The sequence below is a fragment of the Simochromis diagramma genome, unplaced genomic scaffold, assembly GCF_900408965.1.
Source record: "Simochromis diagramma unplaced genomic scaffold, fSimDia1.1 OVJJ01000024.1, whole genome shotgun sequence".
NCBI classification, from domain to species: Eukaryota; Metazoa; Chordata; class Actinopteri; order Cichliformes; family Cichlidae; genus Simochromis; species Simochromis diagramma.
In genome coordinates, this window is record NW_024387332.1 from 461036 (window position 1) to 482350 (window position 21315).

Genomic DNA, 21315 nt, shown 5'->3' on the forward strand with positions numbered 1-21315 from the left:
AGCGGGAGGGAGAAATAAAGGGCCTCAGGTCAGAGTTGAACCGGCCGCGGCATTTACCCCATGACACGGTGACGTGGTCACCCCGCTCGACCCTTACGCACAGCAGTATTTCACTTCAGCTGCCAGGAGTATGTGGGTCGAGCATGCAGACTGAACTTTAGCTGATGTTAGAAAGCCGAGTTTATTCCACCAGAGTTTGTGAGTGAAGGCTCCTTTAAAGGATTTAGAAGAAATGTCTGAAAGAGGAGGGGCTGCAGAGGTGTATAACACCGTGGGCGGGGCAGGGCTAGTGTGCAGGATGACTCGGTGACCTGCACTGACCCCTATGTTGTGAACATTTTGTTAAAGTTAAATGTTTTCAAGCTGACGAGTAAATTATCCAGCGCATAAGTTGAGCGGACCGACGTGCCGTAAGGTTTTCATGCTCTTCACTAACAGCTGATCGCTGAGAATATATCAACAGTATAATGTCCTAATTCCCACGGCTCTGTTGTCACACCTGCGTATACTTCCCCATCACATTCATCACCTGTTCCTCTGGTGCTCTGATTGGAGCACGCATGTTGTGGAGCAGGTGAAATCACACACCCATGCTGTTTTATTCAACCTGGTCTTAGAAGTTGATTTTAACATCAGTGTCAAACATGAACTAACTCTTTGTCCCCTTCAACATTACATGTTTTTTTTTGAAGTAACAGGTTCAGTGATCTTAAAGGCTGCGGTAACGTGTCGTGATAAAACACTGAGTCATTTTCAAATTATTCACTTTGTTCAATTCAGCTTTATTGTTTTACAGTGCCAACAACAGCAGTCAGCTCTCACAATCTTACAGAGAACATTCCCCAAATCAAAAATCCTGCATGTGCACTGCAGCTGTGGGTGGAGGACTCACGTTACCTTCAACAGGAGGCGGCGTGTGGGGTGGTCAGCGGGACGAGGGAGGAACAAGACCAACTGTAAGCACTGACTGCTGCTCTGAACAATCAAATAACACTGAAAGCAAATCAGAAAACGCCCTGTCGTTAAGTGTCTGTATCATGGGATGGATACACCCTTAACAAAACAAAGAAAATATTACAAAACCAATTTTCCCCTCATGCTGCGGACGCGCCTCGAGGAACCAGCTCCATTTAAAACATCACAGTCAGCTGTATGTCGTTTCAGTTTTTATACAACGTCAAAGAAATGAAAATGTTAATATGTGTGACATCCTTAAAATCAAAGCAGCACGAGCCTGTGAGGTACCCACCCACAAATAAGATGGTTATTTTCCCACCGTAACGCAACTCAAGGACAAACTCCTGCCAGAGGTGTCCAACAGCCCGCAGCCCACCGTAGTAATAGTTGACCAGACACACACACAAAGCCAACGGTAGGTCAGACTGTCACTGGGGGCTGACTTCAGCTGGTGGAAAGGTTCTACAAAGAGGGAAAAGACCAGCATGAAATCAAACAGCAGGACACCAAATTTAATCATTCTAAAAAATCCTGACAAAGTACTGACACCGAGCCTGTCTCACTCTGAAACTTATTGGACCTGACCTGAGTGTAACCTTGAGTGTGCGAGTGGTGAAGAGGCAACATACATAATCAGAGGTTTTCTCTTGCTCCGATGTCCCACTGGAGTTGGACAGCTGAGTGTTATTCTTACAGTCAGCTTCTCCCACGCAGCAACTGGAACAAAATAAGCTGAGACACAAACCAAATAAATAGTCTGTCATTTAGAAACTCTGTTGTTTTAAGATGTTAGAAAAAACAAGTGGGCTCACGTAGTCATCACTTCCTATAAAACCAGGATGCTGATCGCTCAGTGGCAAAGCGGTGTGACCAGAAGTAGACAAAAATAAGCGCTGCCTGATATCCTGTTTAAGATGACGCTCTTGTGCTTTACTGAGCTGCTGTCGATGGGTCCTATCTTGTGGCCAGCACTCTAAGACCTAAATGCAATTCGGCTGTTGTTTTAAGATTCAAGGCTGTCTTGCTTGACTGGCTTCGCGCCTGCTGCGTGTGCCGGGGCCTTCCCCTCGGTCCCCCTCTCCATGCAGGCACACATGAATGCACATACATTTGCACACATCCAGAGATAAACTCACCCCAACAATCATATGACCCCCAATGAGCAAGCACTTTGGCGACAGTGGGAAGGGAAAACTCCCTCTCAACAGGAAGAAACCTCCAGCAGAACCAGGCTCAGGGAGGGGCGGCCATCTGCTGCGACCGGTTGGGGTGAGAGAAGTAAGACAGGATAAAAGATAATGCATGCACATACATTTGATTATGCGCAGAGGTCCACCCTACCAGCCAACCTCAGATCTCCACGCAGGCACACATGAATGCACATACATTTGCACACATCCACAAATAAACTCCCCTAAAGAACCCACATTCCAAGAAATCCAGACGTGGCTCTGATTGCACACACATGTGATTATGCGCAGAGGTCCACCCTACCAGCCAACCTCAGATCTCCACGCAGGCACACATGAATGCACATACATTTGCACACATCCAGAGATAAACTCACCCCAAAGAACCCACATTCCAAGAAATCCAGACGTGGCTCTGATTGCACACACATGTGATTATGCGCAGAGGTCCACCCTACCAGCCAACCTCAGATCTCCACGCAGGCACACATGAATGCACATACATTTGCACACATCCAGAGACAAACTCACCCCAAAGAACCCACATTCCAAGAAATCCAGACGTGGCTCTGATTGCACACACATGTGATTATGCGCAGAGGTCCACCCTACCAGCCAACCTCAGATCTCCACGCAGGCACACATGAATGCACATACATTTGCACACATCCAGAGATAAACTCACCCAACAGAAACCAAATTCCAAGAAATCCAGTCGTGGCAATGCTTGCACACACATGTGATTATGCGCAGAGGTCCACCCTGTTATGGTAAGGACTAATTCAATGGTTCATGCAGCACCCTCTGGTGGTTGTGCCGTGTGTATTTGTTGTTGCAATTTGGCAATAAACGGAGTCGCCACGTTAAAATTCAAATTCAAATTCAAATTCAAATTTTATTTGTCACGTACACAGTCATACACAGTACGATATGTAGTGAAATGCTTGGACAACTGCTCGTGACCTAAAGAAAACAAAAAAGGAAAAGGCTATGAATAAGATAGGAAATAAATATGAAAAATGAAAAAGGGTAAATTTAACTAGGAAGGAATAAAATATAGATTACGGTTAAAAATGAAATAACTGTACAACACAAATTAGAATGAAGGATAAATTTAACTGGGAGAATAAGATAAAATATATAAATTAAAGTTGAAAATAAAATAACTGTACAACAAAATACACAATATAGAACTATATAAGAATGTATGAAGAAATATAAATAAATATATACACAATAACAGCAGCATATACACAATAACAGCAGCGTGATTTAAGTAATGAAGTGAAAGACAGAGCTGTCCCAGTCTAGTTAATGGTGTTGCTATTATAAACCCGAGAACTACCAAAACATGGTGTCAGAAGTATTCTGGAGGGAAGAAGAACGTCACGAAAACGGAAGCTTTCTCACCGGAGAGAACTCGCCCTGCAAGTTTGCATTAACAGCCACAGTAAGAGCTAAGCTAACAAATTAGAAAACGCTAACTAGCATCTCGCGACTAGCAGCATGGCAGCCGCGCCAGCAGCCTTCCAAGTATCACCGCCGCCGAAGTTCGACTTTTCAAAGCCAGAAGAGTGGCCAAAATGGATCCGACGCTTTGAGAGGTTCAGGATAGCATCCGGACTCGAGCTACAATCGGACGAAAACCAGTTTAACACTCTGATATATACAATGGGCGATGAAGCTGAAGACGTGATCACCTCGTTGAACCTGACCGAAGAGGAGGCGAGTGAGTACCACACTCTCAAAGACAAACTCGAGACACACTTTGTAGTCAGAAGAAATGTTATCTTTGAACGTGCAAAGTTCAACCAAAGGCAGCAAGAAGCAGGAGAGACTGCAGACGGGTTTATTACATCCCTATATGCCTTGGCTGAGCATTGTGGCTACGGGGCGCTGCACAGTGAAATGATAAGAGACAGACTCGTTGTCGGAATAAGAGACATTAGGCTCTCGGAGCAACTGCAAATGGACGCGGAGCTCACGTTAGAAAAAGCAGTGATACGGATTCGCCAAAGTGAGCTTGTTAAGAAGCAGCAGGATCTTCTTAAAAACAACTTCAAGCAGGAAAATCTTTGTAACGTGGACATCATTAAAGGAAAAATAAAACACTTTAAACCAAGAAAGACTGTGCCACAAACCACAGAGAGGAATGTGAAAAGCCAATGCAACCGATGTGGAAAGACACCCTTTCACAGCAAGAACCTGTGCCCTGCAATCAGTGTAAAAAGAAAGGTCACTATGCAAGAGTGTGCAGGTCTGGGGCAGTGGGAGAAATACGTGCAGCAGGTGGTGACAGTGAAGAAAGGGAGGTAGCATTTTTGGGAACAGTAGCTTCAGAGAGAACTGAGGATGCGTGGTTGACTAAAATAAAAGTTAACAATGTAGACTGCTGGCTCAAAATTGACACAGGAGCGGACGTAACCGTCTTGCCTGAAAAAGAGTACAATGCTCTAGCACAAAAACCACAGCTGCAACCCACAGATCTGAAACTGTATGGGGCGGGAATGTCTCCACTAGCAGTTAGAGGGACATTTACTGCTAACCTGAGCACTCTGAGCAAAACTACAGTACAACCTGTGTATGTAGTAGCAGACCTGACGCAAGGGTTACTTAGCCGCTTAGCAAGTGTAGCACTTGGGCTAGTGGCCAGAGTAGAAGCAGTGTCACTCACTTCGGTAGAGGCAGTAAAGCAGCAGTTTCCAAAACTATTCAGTGAGTTAGGCCGAATGGAGAGGGGAATACAAAATCGAGCTTAAAGCAGACGCTAAACCATTCGCCCTGTCAACCCCAAGAAGGGTCCCGCTTCCCCTGTTGCCCAAAGTCAAAAGAGAGCTCGCTCGTATGGAAGAGTTAGGTGTAATCTCCAGAGTAGAGCAGCCTACTGACTGGTGTGCAGGAATGGTTCCAGTACCTAAACCAAACAGAGATGAAGTGCGTGTGTGCGTGGACTTGACCAAACTAAATACTTCTGTGAAAAGGGAAAGACACATGTTGCCATCAGTTGAGCACACCCTAGGACAGCTAGAGGGCGCAAAGTTGTTCTCAAAACTCGATGCTAACTCAGGGTTTTGGCAAATACCTTTGTCCAAGCAGTCAGCTCTTCTCACAACCTTCATCACACCATTCGGAAGGTACTGTTTCAATAGACTCTGTTTTGGCATATCCTCAGCCCCTGAGCATTTTCAAAAACGTATGTCTCAGCTTTTGGAGGGGCTGGATGGAGTTGTCTGCCAGATGGATGACATTCTGGTTTATGCTGACACACAGACCCAGCACGACAAGAGGCTGGTTGCAGTCCTCGAACGGCTCACAAAAGCTGGGGTGACATTGAAAAGTGAGAAGTGTGAGTTTGCAAAGACCTCAATCAAGTTCCTCGGACAGATCATTGACACTACAGGAGTCAAAGCAGACCCAGAAAAAGTGAAAGCGGTCAGCAACATGGAGGCACCCACCGATGTGGGTGGAGTGAGACGATTCCTAGGAATGGTTAATCATCTAGGCAAGTACCTTCCCCACTTAGCAGAGAAAACACAGCGAACAGCCTTGAGAGAACTACTCAGTACCAAAAACATGTGGTGTTGGAGTGAGGCTCTACAAACAGCGTTTGACAACATTAAGGCAGAACTGAGTAACCACTGAACTTGGCACTCTACAACCCCAAAGCACAAACGACAGTATCAGCTGATGCATCCTCCTATGGACTAGGAGCGGTGCTACTTCAGAAACAAGAGGATGATGCAACCAAGCCAGTGGCCTTCGCTTCAAGAGCATTAACCCCCACAGAACAAAGGTATGTTCAAATAGAGAAGGAAGTGTTAGCCATAACCTGGGCATGTGAGCGATTCTCTGATTTTCTTATAGGCATTGAGTTCCATGTTGAGACAGATCACAAGCCTTTAGTACCACTTTTGGGCTCCAAGAACTTAGACGAACTGCCACCACGAGTACAAAGACTGAGAATGAGATTAATGCGGTACTCTTTCACCATCTCACATGTCCCAGGCAAACACATCGCAACTGCAGACGTGCTGTCCAGAGCACCAGAAAAAACTGTTTGTGACGAGACATTAAGAGACGAAATGAACCTGTATGCACATCAGGTGATTTCAGGTCTTCCTGCAACAGAGGAGAGACTACAACAAATAAGAGAGCAGCAAGACAAAGACGAAACACTAAAACAAATCAAACTCTACTGCAAGAATGGCTGGCCGGACAAACTCAAAATACCAGGTCCATGTTTCCCATACCACCAGCATGCAGGGGACCTGACTGTTGAAAATGACCTTCTCCTAAAAGGTATGCGTATAGTTATTCCAAAGATATTACAAAAAGATGTTTTGACACGACTGCACACAGGTCACCAGGGCATTGTAAAGTTTAGGGAACGAGCCAAGCAGTCGGTATGGTGGCCAGGACTGAGCTCTCAACTACAACAGCTGGTAGCAGACTGTGAGACGTGTGCAAAGGTGAGACAGCAACCCAGAGAAACACTCATGCCAACTGAGTTTCCTACACGGCCGTGGGAGTTAGTTGGTGCTGATCTTTTTGAGTGGAGTAACAGCCAGTATTTGGTTGCAGTGGACTATTTATCACGATACATAGAAATAGCTAAGCTGTCCTCTACCACATCAGCAGCAGTGATTGACCACTTAAAGTCCATATTCGCACGCCACGGCATTCCAACAGAGTTAAGGTCGGATAATGGTCCACAATTCTCCTCAGAACACTTCCAAAAGTTTGCTTCAGAGTGGGGCTTTGCCCACACCACTTCCAGCCCGAGATTCCCTCAGAGCAATGGTGAGGCTGAAAGAGCAGTGAGAACAGTAAAGAGCCTTCTAGAGAAAGAAGGAGACCCATATCTTGCTCTCATGGCATATCGCGCCACACCACTTGCCAATGGACATAGCCCTGCAGAGCTTCTGATGGGGAGGAAACTTCGTACCACAGTTCCCATACTTCCATCCTGCCTCAACCCAGGCTGGACAAACATCACTAAACTGAGAGAGAGAGAAGGGAAGGAGAGAGAAAAACAGTGGAAATGGTTCAACAACAGACACAGAGCACAAGACCTCACTGGACTACACCCAGGAGATCAAGTTTGGATCACAGACATGAAAACAAATGGGACTATATCAGGCAGAGCAGATACACCACGGTCTTACCTTGTTGAGACCCCGAGGGGGCTTCTACGTCGAAACAGGAGCCATCTCATCACACTAAAAGGGACCAAAACTGAACCAACTGAACAACAAATCCCTGCCCTGCCAGAAAACAGCAGCAGCCCTGTTTCAAACCAGGTTCAGCAGTGTCTTATACCACCAAGTAACCTGTCTACTGAAAGAAGATATCCTACAAGAGACAGAAACCCACCGAGGTACCTTAAGGACTTTGATTTAGGTAGAAGGTACTCTCGAGCACCTGAGTGACCAGCCCGGGGCAGAATAATCCCCTCACTCAGTTGAAGGACTGGGTTGTCTACCCCACCTTCATAGTTTGAATAAGTTCACACAGTTAAATAAAATAATAGTTATAAATAAAGGCAATAAATGTTTGTTACAGATTTGAGTTAATGTAACAGCCTTGGAGTATCCAGCTACAAGTTAAGTTGCAGTGATTTCAGTATTGACATAAAAGTGATTAATACAGAAAACATTATAGTTTATAATGTACTCAGAAGGGGGGATGTTATGGTAAGGACTAATTCAATGGTTCATGCAGCACCCTCTGGTGGTTGTGCCGTGTGTATTTGTTGTTGCAGCTTGGCAATAAACGGAGTTGCCATGTTAAGACAGAGCTGTCCCAGTCTCGTTAATGGTGTTGCTATTATAAACCCGAGAACTACCAAAACACACCCTACCAGCCAACCTCAGATCTCCACGCAGGAACACATGAATGCACATACATTTGCACACATCCACAAATAAACTCCCCTAAAGAAACTCCCCTGACACTGGCAACAGTGACGCCAGTATGTTACGTGGCGATGAAAAGTCTAACGGTGCAGATTCACGGAGTAATCAGAAAAGTTTAGCATGAATCTGGATATTAGATTCAAGATTTAAGTTTTAAGCTTATCAGACATCACTTGTTAGAAGAGATTTCTTTCTAAGGATACCGTTTGAAGAAATCTCTTCTCAATCTGCTGTCCTTTTCTGCTTGCATCTTTTTTTTTTTCATCTAACACTGACGTTATTCCATGTTAATTATTTTTTCTCCGTGAAAAACACAGCAACTCATCTTATCCCGGTACCAACTCATCTTATCCCGGTATCCACGGTACCCATCCCTAGTTGTCACATGACATTTGTGGACCCCGGTATTTTTTTAGTTGGACAATTTATCAGTAAAGTTTCAATCTCTGTTATTACCCCTCGACTAGACCGGCTGCACCACACAGACACAGACACTGCAAACCTCATCTCTGGAGAAAAACCACAAGAACAACATCCAAAAGAAAGAAAACATACCTTAGAAACATGCCGGGTTAGAGGAGACGGCAGCACTGCAGAGGTGAGGACAGGCATCTGGTGAGGACAGGCATCTGTTTGAAATAGACAAAACAGTAAACATAGTCATACAGACTCAGAGACGCTTTCCATCCAATCTGTCTGAGTTTGAGCTGTTTTACAGTGAAGAATGGGCAAATATTTCAGTCTCTAGGTGTGCAAAGCTGGTAGAGACATACTCCAAAAGACCTGCAGGTGTAACTGGAGCAAAATGTGGCTCTATAAAGAGCAGGGGGTGAATAGAAAAGAATGACACACTTTTCCAAATTTCATTTGCTTAGAATTTTGACAACCATGTATTATTTTCATACCACTTCACAATTATGTGCTACTTTGTGTTAATCTACCATTGAAACTGTCAATAAAAACATATTTTGTTTGTGGTTGTAAGGTGACAAAATGTGCACAAGTTCAAGGACTATGAATGCTTTTTCAAGGGACTGTAATGTCAAATCACCCCCCATGCACACATCAGTGCACATGCATGTACACATATGCAGAGTTACATTATCAAAGAAGCTAAAAAAAACAAGCTCTGCTTTAACTTTTAACTAAAAAAAAGACTGCAAACTTTAGGAACAATATGGAATGAGTGATAATGTCATCATTCCATGAATTGAAAAAATTTGTTTCACCTTAAATCTTTTTTTCTTTTCTTAATTGCAAAAACTGTAAATTTAGCTCAGGGGGACCTGAAAGCCAGGAGACAATTTATTGACTTTGCCCACAATCTTATGGAGGAAAAGATTTCCAATAAATATTAATAGAGCAAAATCTCTCTCTCTTAAGTATTTGCGCCTAACCACGTCCTAACCTAGCAGTCATATACAGCTATTAATTAATCCTGCATTTTTTTGTCAAAGACATTTCTCACCATGAAATTACCCGATTCAAAACATGAACACACTGTTAGCCTTTGCAGTAATTTCCATATCTTAGTACTGCAAAATCAACAGTAAAAAACTCTAAAGGATGTTGTCGAAGGAGTTTGCAAAGAAAAGACCTGGATGACTGAGAACCTTCACAGTCTAAAGAATGTTAGCAGTTTAGTACTGTAATTTGCATGTAATTGTGGGAAAATTCCATGAGATTACATTATTTTTACGGTAACTCACCGTACTCATTGAAACAGCTGTAAAATACAGCAAATGTAACAATTGGTGATGTTACTGAGATTATACTATTACACCATCCGGATTTATGTTGTTTTCTACTGTAGATCTAAGAGTAATTACTTAAATCCTCATTCAGAGTGTATTACTATAAAATGCGATTCACTGTGAAAGTAGTATAACATATAAACTACAATATACAGCATAATTTTTAACTTAAGGAGTAAGTTGCAGCCACACTAAAATTTAATTCCTTGAACTGAATGGAACCTCATATATTAATAAATGTATTTGTTTAGTCAAACAATGTGAAACATTAGTAATACTATTAATTAATAGTATACCTATAAGGTTAGTATTGTGATAGAGTCGAGTATATTTTAATTATACTCTTGTAGACATTATGACATTATGCTAGTACAATTATGGTGAACAAAAAGTACATCTAAAAGTTAATTTCAAGAATACTGTTATGTACTAAAACGGGGGCCAATATAGTCCCAAGAAGCATTATTAGTATACGTATTAGGTAAGGTTGGGAAATATAATTTGAAGTATACTTATTTTTTGTATGGCCAGCAACAAAAACTAATGGCTACATTTAGAGTAATGTTTAAAAATGACTTCATTTAGCAGGATGTTGCTTTTTTCTCTTCTTATTCTTTCTTATACTGGACCTTCATTTGTTTTGTATAAGATGGTAATTTTTAAGACACCTCTGCCTAACTACAGTGAACTGACCTAATAATATGCTCTGGTCGTCATTTTACACAAGGTGTCACATCCATGAAACCTACACCACTAACCAGCATCAGTCCTACAACTTCACTCTCAAAATTAATAAATTCTGGGACAAGCAGAAACTGTATTTTTAGCGGTGCATTTTGCTGCAGGCCAGACTGCTATTAAATGCTCTCCTAAAGAAATAATTCCTTTGTAGCACCACTTCGTCTTGGTTCAGAAGAGATGTCCTGGATATACGTGATAATGTAACACATTATCACAGTTTAGCGCGTTGGGTTGTGTTTTTAAAGCGATTGTTACGTTTTAAAGCTTTGTAATGCGACAGGTGCGATAGCCGACACCACACCTTCACCTGACGTACAACGTGACGTATGACGCACACGTCGGGTATTCACTTTCAAAACAAAAATGGGGATAGAAAATAGAAAATATTGCTCGAGGTGGTTAATGCTCCTTTCGCTGGTTGCCAACCACCATTAAATAACAATAAGAAGAAAATATTGATCTGCTTCTCTTAGTTTTGCACGTTTAAGCTGCAATTCAGGCTCAAACAAAGCTGCAAAGCAGGAGAACAACATGGCCATCAACTATTCTGTGCCACAGATTCAGTTCGCTGCAGCACAGAGTGATGATGAGACCGTTAACATGTGCAACTTAGAAGTAGTCAGAGGTAACTGGATGTTCAATGGGATTAAATGCAAGGTTGATTGGATTATATCTGAAGATCATATGCTATTCGTGATAACTCTGCTAGACTCCAAATTGCGGCTCGTCCATGCGGGAGTATCCCAAAATTAAATGAAACCACTTAACACTATTTCCCTAAAATGGACTGACATGGGACACATTAAAGTTGGATCGGAACCAGCTAATCAGTCTGAAGGTAAGTGTTTTTTTCACTTATTCAAGAGAAGTCCGAAATGCCTACTGTTTGTTTTGACTTTTAAGCTACCCTACCAGGATATTTTCATTCAAAGACAAAATGTCAATATCTATGAATGTGGAGACTCAAAAGACTGGTTAGGTAATAGTTGCCGATGGATTTATGAGACTTGATAGAAACTTGGACGTTTGCAACAGGTGAATCGGTGAACTACCGAGGTTGCGCCCAAATGCTTAAAGCTGTTAGCTGGTCAGTGTTTTCAGGTGTGCTTGTACTACCTGTACGGTGCGGAGTGCTGACTAAGTCATGTTAAACCCATTAAAGCGTCGAGCTCAAATATCTTTTCATTTTTGTGCACTGTTCTCTTGTTGGCACACATTTTCTGTTTATTGAAGCCTTTTGTGAATAATTTTGATCATGTAAAAACTGGGAATTGGTCCCTATTGACAATACTCTTATTTTTTGCATTGCATATGTCATTTAGGAACGGTAAATTTCCTAATGTTGTAAACCTCAACATCTGGCAATAAACCCCTTTCTGATTCTGATTCTGATTCTAATTGGTCACTGAACTTTTTGCAACTGTGTATTTCTAAATTTTGTGGCTTCAGTGCACACAAATTTATATTGTTCAGCTTGCATGTTAAAAGCCTGCCAAGCACCCCAAGGCTGATTATGCTTGGTAAGAAGTCATTTATGAAATAGAGCTGATTAGACCATATTAAAATTTCTGTTTGGCACAGGAGCTTTTCGTGGACACAGGTATCCAGTCTCTGTTTTGTTAGCTCAAATTTCTGTAATTTCCTTTATAAACCAAGGTTGTTGGACATGTGTCTCAGTGAATCCAGCAAAGTAACAATATCAAATTTCACATTACATATTACTGATCAACATAGTAGTCTAGCTACACCAACAGCAGGAATACTGAAGTCAATACTGTAAAGTTTAACAGCAGCACAAACTATAAACTCCAAAATAACCATACAGTTGATTCACCTCCGGTACTTTAACTGGGCTGACTCTTTGTTAGGTGTGTTTAATGTGCAGAATAATTCCCAATTATGTACAATTATAATATGTTAAAATGGACTTATGTACACAAGGCCATTAATAATTAACTGTACGTAGCTATTTGCTTTATGACTATTGTAGGAGTGTTTAGCTTATTTTAGAGTTTAGAAATGTGTTAAAATATAATGTAGAACTGTTGTAGAGACACTGACACTGCCCTGGATATAAATAAAGGCCGGACTGTGTCATGAACTTAGGAGTAGATTTTAGGAGACCCTCCCCCAGTTGAACAGTGAAAGCAAGACAAAGAGGAGTTAATGCTGAGTGGAAATTCCCCAGAGGATACCTGGGTGGGGGTCTCAACATTTGTAACTGTGGTCTGGAAGAGGGGGTTTTATGACCTCTAGGGTGATGCCTACACCCACAGTGTTTTAACTGTCATGCACACACATCCACACGCACACTCACTCATGTGCACACACATACACACAGGTATGCGCACACACTCACTCACTGAGCACTCACATAGACACGAGGGAACGTGCACATGTAGGCATTCACGTGCTCGTGCACATAGACACAGACAGAGTTTGCAGCACACCGTAGGGGGGGGTTTTATGATGGGGTCACTTCTATAAAGCTGGCTGTAACTAACAAAGGGGTGAAGATTTTTGCAGAGGGACACCGGCCTCATCTTCCCTTCTAGAAGTGCATGCTTAAATAGAGATGAATGAAGATGAATAAAGATGAATAAAAGATTTTGTGAAAATGACTACTGAGTCCGGTGCCATCTCTGGATGCTCGAGGAATAAAAGAACCAGGGTAAAACTGATTTCTCAACAGTTTTGGTGCCGAACCCGCGGGATTCGCTCGAGGCCCAGAGATGAATTGGCAGAGCTGAGATCGTGAAACGAGGCGAACAGAGAGCTAGTTCACATGATTAAAAGGTAAGCACGACCTGTTTATTTTCGAACTGTGCATATTGTTTAAAGCCTAAATTATCTGTTCGCTAAGTTGAACGTATCCCAGTGTAAATTCCCTCAGTAGAAAAGAAAAAGGCGGCTAGCGTCCGTCTCAGTGCGACTAAAGCAAGAGACTTTTTTAAGAACTCCAACTTGATGTTTAGCACCCCGTAAGGATATCTCGGTGCGTTAAAGCAGGAGATTGTTGTTACGGATTAATAGAATCGGTGTTTCATCCGTTTTAGTTATTAGGAAAAAAGTGGCGGTGCTGTGCTCGTCCTCGTGCGTTAAAGCAGGAAACGTGTGTTACTATTAGTTAGTTAGAAAGCGGGCTGAGAGGCTTCGTCGCCAGCTAAGGGCTGCGCGTGTCACGGGTTTGGTTACCCCACCTAGTCTCGGACGCGGGGCTAGGACCTGTGAGGGCAGGAGATCCAGGGTGGTGACCTGGGGACTCGTGGCTCCTTAAATAACTAAGTCGGGGAGAGGTCCCTGTCACAGTCTGAAGTATGCATAAAAGCAGGATCGGTTGCTTTCGCCGGTTAGATTCCGAGCTGAGTTGAACCAGTGCCTGATGCAGAGGGAGGACGGTGTAGTGTGTGTGAAAGCGCCGTTAGAGTCGGCGTCTCGTCTGAAGTACGGGAGTCAATTAAAGTAACAAAAAGAATTCGTGTCTAAAAAGTGTGTGTTTGTGGTGTGCAGAAATCGCGGCCAGAGGCCGTGTCGCGAATTGTTGGAAACTGTGAAGTCAATTGGGGGTTTAATTTGGTTTTATATTTTTTAGGGGAAGAGAAACTGCGGTATCGAGTCCGTGGCGCAAGTTTTGAACAATTCGTGAGGTGCACGAGCGGACGGCACCCGCTCTGTGTGCCGCTTGGGGCGTGGTCCTGAATCAGCAGAAGTGTCTCGCAGAAAGTTTGAATGGGACTGCGAGAAGCATGAAGTGTGTGTGAGCCAGCCTCGAGGGGGCGGGTTCACAGGTGGAACAAACGAAGAGTAAAGTGTGAGTGTGTGTGAAAGAGAAAGAAAAGGTGGGGGCGAGTGACCAGCCTGTGAGTGTGTGTGAATTCCTTGATGACAAAGAGGGAGACAAAGTAGATTAGTTGATTTTTTGTGAAATAATAAATAGTCAAGAAATCGTAGTGATCAAATAGGAGAAAATGAACTAAAGTAAATAAAGCAAATTAAAAAGTGGATTAGCGTTAAAGTAATGATAAATAAATTGATAAAATTAATAGTGACATTTAAAGGTGATCAAGTACTTAAGGATGAATGGAGAATTTGATTGCTAACTGCATGAGAGCTGTTGGGGTGAAAGGAAAATGAGGTTGGAAGAGTGAGTTAACAGGTTAATGTGTGGGTGTAAAACAATGGGGTAATAAAAAAGAGGAAGAAAATCATGAAAACAAAGAAAATAAAAAAGTGTGGAAGTGTGAGTGGGAAATTGTCTCCAACTGGGGGAAGCAGTGACGCTACAGGTCACCTTCTTCCCCTGCTGGACACAAAAGAAAACATAATTAGGAGTGTAGTGGATGAAAATAATTAACAACAACATCAAGAAGATTTTTGTGTTTGCGGTTAAGACCAAATAAAAATTTCATTTTTGGGGTTTAAAGTCAGTAGAGTTCAAAACAAAATAAGCAGAGATGTGTTGCTTTAGGAGTGATGAAAATATATGCAGTCACAGTGAATAATGAAAGTCTCTCAGTCTGTTGATTACAGGTGGGGAACGGACCAGGATCAATTCTCCACGGGCAGCAGTCGGAAGAAAATTATAGGTTAAAATCATTAGAAAAGAAAAGAAAAAAAAATAGAAACACCCAGCCAGAATTTTTTGGCTGAATTGTTTTGCAGCTTCCCGTCCTCATCCTGAACAAGCAAGCTCCAAGGAAACTAATCTCTCCCTGAAGACACCGAGTGCAGTTTCAGAAGCACGAGCATGAACATCAACAGTGGACAGGAGTCCAAGAGACAATACCAGAGTTCTGAGCAGAGAGGTCCAGCAGCGCTGTGGGCAAACGGCATCAGAAAGAGAAGAACCACCATCTAGATTGGATGGATGGAGATGCGTTTCCAGCCAGCTGCAACCTCACTGTGTGTGAAGGACTTTTGAGAAGACTGTCTGAGTTTGACATTTGCCATGTTTGGAGTGAGATGGCAATGAAAGAGACAGTGGGACAAAGAGAGACACGGGACAAAGCTGAAAAACTGACTGCTGTTGGACTGAAAAGTGGGAGAGAAAGGAGCAGAAGAGGACTGAGGCTGCTGTTTTAGTGTGGGGAATGAAATTGGGTTAAGGAATCCGGGGATACAAGCGACTGCCTGGAAGTGGAGGATTGACACAGTGTCCAGACCACCACAAAAGGGGGAGGAAGACAAGCACTGAGGTATGCAAGTGTACTGTTAGAAAAATGGAAAGTGACACGACACATACAGATGATATGCACCAGAGATAAAAAATCATACACAAAGTGTTACACATTAAAAGAGGGCATTTGTAGAAGGGGTTAACAACACTCAGCGTGGTTGCCTATGGTAACCTGCAAGCATTTGGGGTTTAGTTGTGCCTGACTATGACAGAGTTTTTCATTTAGATGTTTCTGAAACAAAATTTGGAGTTAACGGAGTTTTGTTTCAGAAAAAAGGGGGAAGGTACATGAAAGGATACATAAAAACAGAAAATGTATTAACCCGACTAACACACACACACACACACACACACACACGTAATGAAGATCAAACACAATTTTAAGTAGGCAATACTGTTACCATCATCCTGTCTGGTTTATTGAGTGGGTTGAGAACTGATACATAAATGATTGAATTAGTATTATTTTGGGGAACATGATAGCAGGGGTGAACAGAATCCTGCAGCCAGAGTTTAAATAAGTGAAACTAGCAGATTTTTGTTTTGTTTTTGTTTCTGAAGTATGGGTGTTTTCTCACCTATAAGGACGAGAATATTTTGTGACAGGCCTTAAGACCGGGCTTCTGTATTTTTTATTTTTTATTTTGTTTTTCAGTTTTATTTGTCATTTTTCATTTTATTTTTATTTTTTGAACAGTGCACTGATTTTTGTTTGTGAATTTCTTTTCTTTAAGCAGATCTGCACGTCGGGAATTAAAAGCGCTACACGTCGTCGAGAAAATTGTGTCAAGTGAGTTTCTCCACATTGAAATGGGCTCAGGAGGAAGCCACTTATTTGGGACAATTATTAAATGAGAGTCCCTGCCTAAAAAGGACTCAGCGAGGTAATCCGATCTAAAGTTCTTTTTTTTTTTTTTTCTGAAATGATGTCATTTTGCTGAGAGTGGAAACTAAATGCGACGACAGGTTCCACTATCAGCAAAGAAAGAAAGAATGGATGAATGAATGAATGAATGGAAATAAAAACAAACTGACTGACTGGTAAAAGCTGACAAGACTTGACCACGACTCAAAGTTAACCTCCACTTAGACAGGACAAAGGGTGGAGGAATTTATGTGTTTCCTTTTACAGGAGCAGAAGGATGACAGCAACATTCGAGGTTGCGTGATGGTTTAACTTTTAAATGCCATTTTCTATGTTTGTGAATCTATCAGAGGTGTGTTATTCATGGGCTTGTGTTGCTCACAGAAGTTACTGTGAGAAAGTGTGTACACACCTGCGCAGCGCTAACATTTGCATTTTTTCTACAGCATTACAGTTCTTCATGTGATTTGATGATGTGATTTCTAACAGAACAATTGGTGGATGTTTGTTTCTTTACTACAGGTGATGCTGTTACACTGTGTTGTTGGGAAAATGTTGAAGGTTACTTTGATGATGTGAATAACATTCTTTCCACAGCTATGGATGACTAACTTTATGGTGTTTTTACGGCACCTCTGGAATGTGGATGGCCGACGCCTGCCCACCGCACGATCCATGTGTGTTGCTAATGTTTGTTTTCTTTAAGAGTGCATTGTGGAGGATTCAGCAGAAGTGGACAAGTGACGTGAGAAAAACAAATAAGAGATGCAGTTTTTATGGAATAGTTGAAGATGGGCTATTGAGCTCATAGTGATAAAATGGGTGGAGTGACATTGTTTAAGGAAAGTCACAGATTAAATTGTGGAATAAATTGGGATGATTCATGATTTGGGACAAATTATGGTAATAATAGTGATTTAATGATTGGAGAAAACCTGCACATGATACTTGTCTGTTATGCTGAGTACTTTATCACTCTTATGATCTATAGTTGGTTGCAAATGTGAAGTTTGATTTAACAGATTTGTTTTCCAGGTTATTACCAATAGCGCTCATGAGCATTAGATGCTCAGTAAATCAGTCCACCGGGTTTACTCCTTATGAGTTGTTCACCGGGAGACAATTTCCTGGCCCCACTGCAGGGGTGCCAACTTTAAGACAAGAAATGCCCACATTTGAACATTTAAAGCAATTTAAAACACTGAAAGCTCTTGTCTTAAGTTTTACATCACAGGTGACTGCAGGCCAAGGACAGGAGCAGACGGTGCCAGAGGCAAAGTGGGTGTGGCTGAAGGTCTACAAACGAAAGTGGAACAAGCCCAGGTGGACAGGTCCATTCGAGGTGGAAACCAGGACCTCACACGCGGTCCGACTGAAGGGGAAAGGCGAAACCTGGTACCACTGGAGCCAGTGTGCTGTAGCGGAAGAGCCTAAGAGGTCGGAAAGGCTCTCTGCAAAGGAAAAGAGGGGGAACTCGGCTGAGACCCCCCACATGGATCCCAGCCCAGGGACAGAATAAATCCCTGATCCATGCAACGACTGAAGGGTAGTCTACCCCGGAAGTTGAAGAAAGAAGAGTAAGAGAGAATCACCCGACTCAGAAGATAAAGGTTTAAAAATAATAATAACAACAACGACAAAAACAAAAGTAAATAAAAAAAAAAACAAAAAGAACAAGTGAGATTACATTGGACAAAAAGCGATGAGAGAAATAACCAAAATGGGGTTATGGGGAAAGTGGAGAGCAATGGCAGTGTTAGGAGTGATAACTGTTGTAATTGTAACTGTGATTTTTTTTTTAAAGTGAATTGCCCAGAGACAGATCTGAGTCCACTCCGGGGATACCCCCTTCACGGGCCACGGCGGAGCGAACCAAACGTAGTGAAACAGGTAAATCTGATGAGTGTTTGGATTATTATGGCGGTATAGAGCTGGACTACGTTAAAGGGTCCACTACTTCGTACACATTCAATCTTTGTGCTGTCATTAAATGTAAAGGTTTAAATAGTTCATGGCGGGAATATGATGTTTGGGTAGGTTACAATCCAATGGTAGATATAGAGTGTAATAATCAGAAGCTTGGTTACCCCTATCACACTTATTGGAAGGGCCCATGTGATTACTGGTCTACCATAGTGGAGTATTCTGGCATGTGGCGCCCCTACAAGGACGCCACGTGCCAGAAGCTTGGGTTTCAGCGGGACTTCTCAACTGGGCAGAACCCGTTGACTCTCTCACTGAATCGTTGGTATGACACTGTGTGGCCTGCCCGATCTGTGGTGTATTTATTTATAGGAGCAGGTGTCTCAGGGAAGGATCTATACGGTTTGGTTAAAATTAATTTTAAAGATTCTGCCCCTGAGGTGGCTGAAAGAATTGTTTTAACACCTCCCTCACCATTGTTACTGTCTGAATCGGGCCCACAAATACTTGAAGTAGATTATATAAGACTCAAACCTAAACAGCTTATTTCAATGGCCACTGGCTATCATGACAGCAGTTTGTGGCTAGATTGGCTCATCCAAAATGCTAGAGAACAAAATGTTTCAGATTGTGTGGGGTGCGCAGCTGCTCGCCCACATCTTTTCACAGAACCAGCTCCCCTATATCCAGAAGACCAGTGGGGATTTGAGTGCATGCTGAGAGAAGCGGTTTCTGAAGGTAATTGCACTGCGTTAGCTAGTTTGTTTCCACCAATAGGTAATGACACTGTACTTGGTCCTTTCACACCAAGAAGAGCCAACTACACGTGTTTGTTTTAACTTTACTGTGTCTCTCCCTGACAGATATGAGCATGAGGCCGGGGAGATTAACACCGATTGGTGCACTGTGACGTACCTGGGCAGAGGAAAGGTATCAAAAGACACTGGCACCGAAATAGGCCTGTGGGCACGTGCTGGTTTGTATTATTATTGTGGTGGGTACAGATTATATGTTAGAATTCCTAGTAGGACTTCTGGTCTCTGTGCTATGGTACGTTTAGGTGCACCTCTCGTTCTAGTAGGTGAAAAGGGGGTGAGGCTGGGTAAGCCCGGCACTGCTCAATTGACAGCCAGACGGAGACGCCATGTGTTGGGCAAGCGGTCATCAGGATCGTTTGACCTTACATTAGGATCACCAACATATGTAGATGCCATTGGAGTCCCTAGGGGTGTGCCTAATGAATTTAAGTTAGCTGACCAGGTTGCTGGAGGATTTGAAAATCTTCCCATAATTTCTGCATTTTTTCCAGTAACTCCAAATAAGAATGTGGATCGTATCAATTATGTGCACTACAATGTCCTGAGATTGGCAAACCTTACCAGGGACGCAGTTGAAGGACTTGCTGAGCAGTTGGGTCCAACATCTTTAATGGCAGTACTAAATCGGATGGCGTTAGATATGTTGTTGGGAGAAAAAGGGGGCGTTTGCGCGATGTTTGGGGATATGTGTTGTACTTTTGTTCCAAATAATACAGCTCCCGATGGCTCTGTGACCCGAGCGCTGGAAGGTCTGAGAACGTTGTCCATTACAATGCATGAGCATTCGGGGGTGGATAACCCGTTGGAAGCATGGATGACCTCTGTCTTTGGGCAATGGAAAGGTTTCATTATGTTAATTATGGTTTCTTTGTTTGTTTTATTGCAGTATTAGTGACATGAGGGAGTTGTTGTGTGCCTTGTATCAGAGCCTTGTTCGTAAGACTCATCAATCGTGCTGTGGGAGAATCTGATACAAAGGCACACACCATGATGCCATTTTTGGGAAATGGGGAGTCACAGTATGAAAACGTTTTGGTGAAAGATTTAGTTTAGTTTTATCTGCCATGGAGCAGATAAAAAGGGGGATTTGTAGGAGTGTTTAGCTTATTTTAGAGTTTAGAAATGTGTTAAAATATAATGTAGAACTGTTGTAGAGACACTGACACTGCCCTGGATATAAATAAAGGCCGGACTGTGTCATGAACTTAGGAGTAGATTTTAGGAGACCCTCCCCCAGTTGAACAGTGAAAGCAAGACAAAGAGGAGTTAATGCTGAGTGGAAATTCCCCAGAGGATACCTGGGTGGGGGTCTCAACATTTGTAACTGTGGTCTGGAAGAGGGGGTTTTATGACCTCTAGGGTGATGCCTACACCCACAGGTGTCACGCACACACATCCACACGCACACTCACTCATGTGCACACACATACACACAGGTATGCGCACACACTCACTCACGAGCACTCACATAGACACGAGGGAACGTGCACATGTAGGCATTCACGTGCTCGTGCACATAGACACAGACAGAGTTTGCAGCACACCGTAGGGGGGGTTTTATGATGGGGTCACTTCTATAAAGCTGGCTGTAACTAACAAAGGAAGGGGTGAAGATTTTTGCAGAGGGACACCGGCCTCATCTTCCCTTCTAGATGTGCATGCTTAAATAGAGATGAATGAAGATGAATAAAGATGAATAAAAGATTTTGTGAAAATGACTACTGAGTCCGGTGCCATCTCTGGATGCTCGAGGAATAAAAGAACCAGGGTAAAACTGATTTCTCAACACTATCTAGACAGTGTGAAGAAGTGAAGTATTGAAATTATTTTATGTTGCATAATGACAACATGTTGCCCCTATACATTTAAGGAAAAAGTTCAATGACCGCCACCTGCTGGATGGTGAGTGCAGAGGGGCGTGTAATTGTTGAGCTGGACAAAGAGAACATCTTTGCTGATGCAATGTCAGTCTTCTT

The 21315-nt window shown here is 42.7% G+C and overlaps 2 long non-coding RNA genes across 2 annotated transcripts in view; one reads left to right on the forward strand and one right to left on the reverse strand.

Moving 5' to 3' along the window:
- The window catches only part of LOC120718055, a 2697-nt gene extending 163 nt beyond the window's left edge, over positions 1 to 2534 (forward strand). The window contains exon 2 of the long non-coding RNA XR_005692357.1: positions 2288 to 2534. This is a non-coding gene — a long non-coding RNA (uncharacterized LOC120718055). The remainder of the gene's footprint in view (positions 1 to 2287) is intronic.
- On the reverse strand, positions 1273 to 1657 carry LOC120718060. The gene is made up of 2 exons (XR_005692363.1): positions 1587 to 1657; positions 1273 to 1419 (listed from the first exon to the last, which is right to left on the reverse strand). It is a non-coding gene; the product is annotated as an uncharacterized LOC120718060 (long non-coding RNA).
- Positions 2535 to 21315: the final 18781 nt, after the last annotated feature.